The sequence below is a fragment of the Cyphomyrmex costatus genome, unplaced genomic scaffold (assembly GCF_001594065.2).
Source record: "Cyphomyrmex costatus isolate MS0001 unplaced genomic scaffold, Ccosl1.0 scaffold128, whole genome shotgun sequence".
NCBI classification, from domain to species: domain Eukaryota; kingdom Metazoa; phylum Arthropoda; class Insecta; order Hymenoptera; family Formicidae; genus Cyphomyrmex; species Cyphomyrmex costatus.
Genome location: NW_017275260.1, coordinates 21093 through 26699, shown reverse-complemented (window position 1 = coordinate 26699; position 5607 = coordinate 21093). Strand labels below are relative to the sequence as shown.

The 5607-nt window shown below is 34.0% G+C and overlaps 1 pseudogene; it reads right to left on the bottom strand.

The window, feature by feature from the left end:
* Positions 1–408: 408 nt before the first annotated feature.
* LOC108782484 (zinc finger MYM-type protein 1-like) overlaps positions 409–5607 on the bottom strand; it is a 7839-nt pseudogene continuing 2640 nt past the window's right edge.

Here is a 5607-nt window from a genome sequence, read left to right as displayed (position 1 = left end):
GTGGTCCTTGCCGTCCACGGTATCTTAAGAACTCTGCGATAGACCCACATTTCAAAGACCTCCAGTCTGTTCATTTCAGAAACTTTCAATGTCCATCCTTCCATTCCGTATAAAAGCACCGACCATATGTAGCATCTAATGAATCTCATTCTCAGATTTTTATCGAAATCCGTATTGGTGAGGACTTTCTTAAATTTCATGAATGCCTTGCGAGTCGTTTCTATTCGACATTTCACTTCCATCTCCGACGTCCAATCTTCGCACAGCCATGTTCCCAGGTACTTAAATCTGTTCACCCGCTCTATCGGTTTGCCTTCTAGTGTTAGGCTAGCGTTTCTGAACATATCCGGTTCTCTGGTAATAACTATGAATTTTGTTTTCTTGGTGTTGATGTTCAATCCCATGTCTTTACTGTCCTACCGTGTTAAGAAGTTGTTCCAGATCGTCCATGTTGTCTGCCACTAACATTGTGTCGTCTGCGTATCGAATGTTATTCAGCCATTCTTCATTAACCTTTATGCCCTTCTCAATGTCCCCAAGCGCCTCTTGAAAAATAACCTTAAAGTACAGGTTAAACAGAAGGGGTGAGAGAACACATCCCTGTCGGACACCTCTGCAGATTTCTATCGCATCGGTTTCCTCTCCTTCAATTCTGATTTGTGCTTTCTGATTCCAATATAAACTTTCAATACATTGTATGTCCTTTGCATCTATATCCGTTTTTCTGAGAACCTCCATAAGCTTATGATGTTGAACTCTGTCAAACGCCTTCTCATAGTCTATAAAGCATAGGCATACATCCTTCCTCTGGTCGTAACAATTTTGCACCAGAGCGTGTGTTGCTACTATTGATTCCCTCGTGCCTAACCCCTGCCTGAACCCAAATTGTGAGTTACTAAGGTTTCTCTCGCACTTTTTAAAAATTCTTTGATGCAAAATTTTTAAGAATAATTTTAGAGTATGACTCATAAGACTTATCAGCCTGTGGTCTGTACATTTTCTCGCATTGTTTTTCTTTTGTAAGGGAACAAAGGTTGAGGAAAGCCACTGTTCAGGGTATATTCCTGTGTCGTATATTTTATTAAAAATTTTTAGGAGAAATGCTACATTCACTATAAACGAAAATCATGTCGACTTTTTTTCTTCCGTATAACGCATTTTGCAAGACACGCACTTTGCAAGACACGCACTTTGATCGATAGATGAGTTCAAACTGATGAAGTAAATATGAATAATGCTACGTGCGATTCAATTTAAACGGTATTTCCATACGCTTGAACGATTAGCGGTATACCGGTAAACAAGAAGAGAAGACACGAAATTATTCGTCGATGTTCAGGATCATCATTTTGAACACTTGTCGTAGCGGTAAGTACGTAAATAAGTAAATTAGACACGAAATTATTCGAAGAGTGCCTTAAAACAATTTATTTTCCATTACATTCCATTATTGACCTTGCGTAACCTTGAATGACTATCAATTATAGATCATTGTATTCGTCTTGAGATGCTCTATCAGAATGTAAATAAAAAATATATCATTCCATTAAAAAAAAAAAATTTTACCTTTGCCTATCCTTTGCGCCTCCACCAAAAAAACAATTATTGACATCACATTATGTATCCCTCGAAACCAAGCAACTTTTGTTTGACACTTTTTCTTCTAATGTCAAAAACAAGCGAGTTATTTAGGTGACCTGTTTTAAATGCCCCTCCCTGTATACTGGCATCCCAGTATAATAGTACTCATGTAGACACGTCAGAGATATTCTCAACGTTTTAGAACTTTTGGTCAAGTACTTGCTTGTTAATAGGAATAATAACTTGAAAAATTGCACAATATCTATAATAGACATATGTATCATATATATGAACAGTAGCATTTATACATCGTTAATCAACTATATCATTCGAGCTTTTTATTTTATCGTTCTCTAACGAAAGTATACAAATATTAGAATCTTTTTACGACCGTACAATTGATAAACAAACAATAATAAGAAGAAGGAAGCACGAAGCAAAGCCTATAAACGGTCAACGCTGGATCACAATGCTTATTATAATAATGTCTGAATTTGAAGTATACATATCATGAAAATAGTAGATATTATATTTGAAATTATAAAGAACAAAAAGGTTCGATAATAATAAATAAATAAATTCGATAATTTGAAGAGCTACGAGCCAGAGGTACAAAAACAAAGAATGTGTATTTAAATATTAAAAAAGATTAAATATTACAATATAAACGTTTTGACGCCGATCGAGTCATTCTCAATGTTCACACAAATTTAAGTATAAAATTCTTACAAGCGGTAAAATATAGGGGAGAATGTCCTAAATCGGACCGTGTTCCAAATCAGACCTTTTTAATTTAAATAAATACGGTTAAGTAGATTTGCGTGCTATTTATAATGTAAAGTCCTTATAAGATACCGAACATGTGACAGCAGTTTGGCAGTATTCTGTCATGACGTTCATAGAATAGACGCAAATATGTATTTTCGGTTATCATGCGAAAATTTAAAAAAAAATCCTTGTAAATCATTATTTAAAAGATGTTACAAATTTGAACGATAATTGATTTAAGATGATTAAAAAAATGTAGTATTAAAAAATATCAAAAATTTTGTGATTATTTTTGCGGCTTATTGTAAAATTTGTTCCAATCGTTCGAATGAATCCGTGTCCAAATTGGCCCTCTCTTTGGAGGTCCAAATCGGACCTATACAAAAAATACTAAAAACATATGGGTAATCCAGCTAATTCATTGAAGAAAGAAGTTTCGCCACAACCTGATTGTAGTACTGGTGGTCGACTGACCAGATCTGGTCTAAGGAACACTAAATCAGTAAAATATTATGTGTCATCAGACTCACAAGGGAACCTCTCGAGCTGTCACTCACCGATTTTAATGAAACTCGGTGAACATGTAGCTTACATAAAGAGATGAATTTAGAGAATATCAGTTGCGGCCCAAAAACTATTTGAAGGGGTGAAACACTCCTTATGTGTTTCAAGATATAAATTTTAAAACAACTTGTTAATCTCGTTCCTAATACTAACATAATTATACGACAAAATGTTCGCAATTATGATATTCTTCAAAAAAATGCTATCACATGTGATATGACATCACATATGATGTACGTGCTTGATTAATATTATTCTTTAACATGACAGTAGCATCATTTTTATATCACATATTATATGATATCACATATGATGTACGTGCTGTTTTTTTAGAAAAATACCATTTTATTATCTAATATATGTAGAAGGGCTACGAGCCAGGTATCCAGTAATAAAATATTTAATAATTTTGAAAACATTTTACATAAAACAAGAAATCGAAAGTTACATAGAATTAAAAAATTGTAAACAATAATTATAATAATATAAACGCAAACAAAAGTTAGACAAAGGACTAAAATATAAACCATAAAATATGACAATTATAAACAGACAATATATGACAATTATGAACGTTTCGACCTCGCTTAGGTCATTTTCAATGTTTAAAACGTATAAATATTTAAAATTACGCAATACATATAAAATTTTTTCTCAAAAAACTAAAATACGAGATGGTTGTATTTTAAATGATGATGAAAAATTATATATAGAGACGATATAAACTAATAATGACTTTCAGAGAAACATATTGGAGAAGGAGATTGTAAAAGGAGATAGAATATTGTAGGAGAGAAGGAAGAAAAGGAGAAGGAGAAATTATGAGGGAGAAAGAGAGATTGTACTATATGGGAGTAGGTGTCTGGCAAATTTTTAGTATCATTTTGTCTATTTATGCCATGTTTTTGCTTTTTTATGTGGATCCTTTTCTTCCTTCTCTCCTACAATATTCTATCTCCTTTTACGGAGGGAGGTCCGGTGGGTCGAAGATGGTGGAGGTGCGAGTGAAAGGTGAGAGAGAATGTTAAAAAGTTGTAATAACGAAAGAGAGCGAAATACTGCGAAAGAGAAGGGTGGTGGGGGAGGCGGAGGTCCGGTGGGCCGAAGATGGTGGAGGTGCGAGTGAAAGGTGAGAGAGGATAAAAAAGTACTATTAGTGTCATTGCTAGTGCTGTAGTAACACTACTGTAAATACAGTAGTGTCACTGTTGGTACGAGTAGTAATCAGTAGTAACACTGCTCGTGACTAGTAGTATAGAAGTGCAGTATTAAATTTACTACTAGTGGCACTAATAGTATCACTACTGGGAGTAGTGCAATCTACAGTAATCGCATTCCCGCACTTGCGGAAATTATTTTAATACAAATTTGAATTTAAAAAATCGATTTTAATCAATTATTTTAATCATTTCTTATTTTTAATCAAATTTTTTTTATAACTTATTTTTTTGCGAATTTTCTTCTGCATATTGCACTAATAGTGACACTAATAGTACTTTTCGATGTTAAAAAGTTTTAATGACCTTGAATGAGGACAGAGAAGAAGAAGGAAACATTTCTTAATTTTTCATTAAAATCACCACTTTTCGACCGCTTGTATCTCCAGAACGGATTTTAAATTTTTTTTGGCTCTTGTGGCGATACCGCCTTTCAAATCATATAACGTTCGATTCAAAATTTTTTATATTTTAGTAGTTATGCACCCCCGAAAAAAGGACTTTGGTGGCTCGGGATAAGAGACTTGTAGTATCTTTCAGTTATTGAACATGGCCGGAGACAGTACCGCGTCTCCTAATACTTAAAATCTAATTATATCTATTCAGTAACGCGCGGAATATTTACAATGATTTGCGAGGTGTCAGCACCGACAGAGCCGCGTTAACAAAATTTGCGCCCAAGGGCTTGTGATCTCTAAGCGCCCCCCTCATAAGGCACTACTTCCATGATTTTCTGATGACCTTTTTTTGGAGAGGGGGGGGGGTAACGTCGTAATTTTCCATGACAGAACCGTAGTATCGGAGTTACAAAAAACACTTTTCAAAAGTAACGTGTTAATGGTAACGACTTCTTTTTAAAACCAATTATCTCGACCCTTTATTATTGCTACGTCATTGCCACATCGTTCTTATAAAATAGTGCTGCAGGACTATTCTGTTACTCTTAACAAGTTTCATTATCGTTATAATGTCATTCCTTTCTCATCATAGTAATAAAAATTTTACGGAGTTGTAATGATAACGAAACTTGCGTTAAGAGTTACAGAATAGATTTACTAATGAGCCTGGGATTTTTATCTATTTAAGAACAGGGACAATCGTTATTATAAAACAGTTCTGTTAAACTTTGAATTTATACATTTAAAATAACAAGAATAATCAGGCTAATGAGAGCTATTCCGCGGTTATTGGTGCGACCATATATAAGATATTAGAATGTGAATATTATATACCACGTAAGTAGTTCCCCCCCCATTGCGCGCCGAACATCCGTCGAACTTAAAACGCAAATCTATTAACTACCGTAGTAATATCACAAATTTTTGATGCTTATAGCATCTAACAAGATCTTAATAATATGTTTAAAGACATATTAAAATCTTAAATTAAATATTAAAGAAAGAAATAAATTTAAAACTGAGAAAAATAAGAATTTGTGAAGAATATCACAAGTTGGCGTTTCGTCCCGGCTTCCACT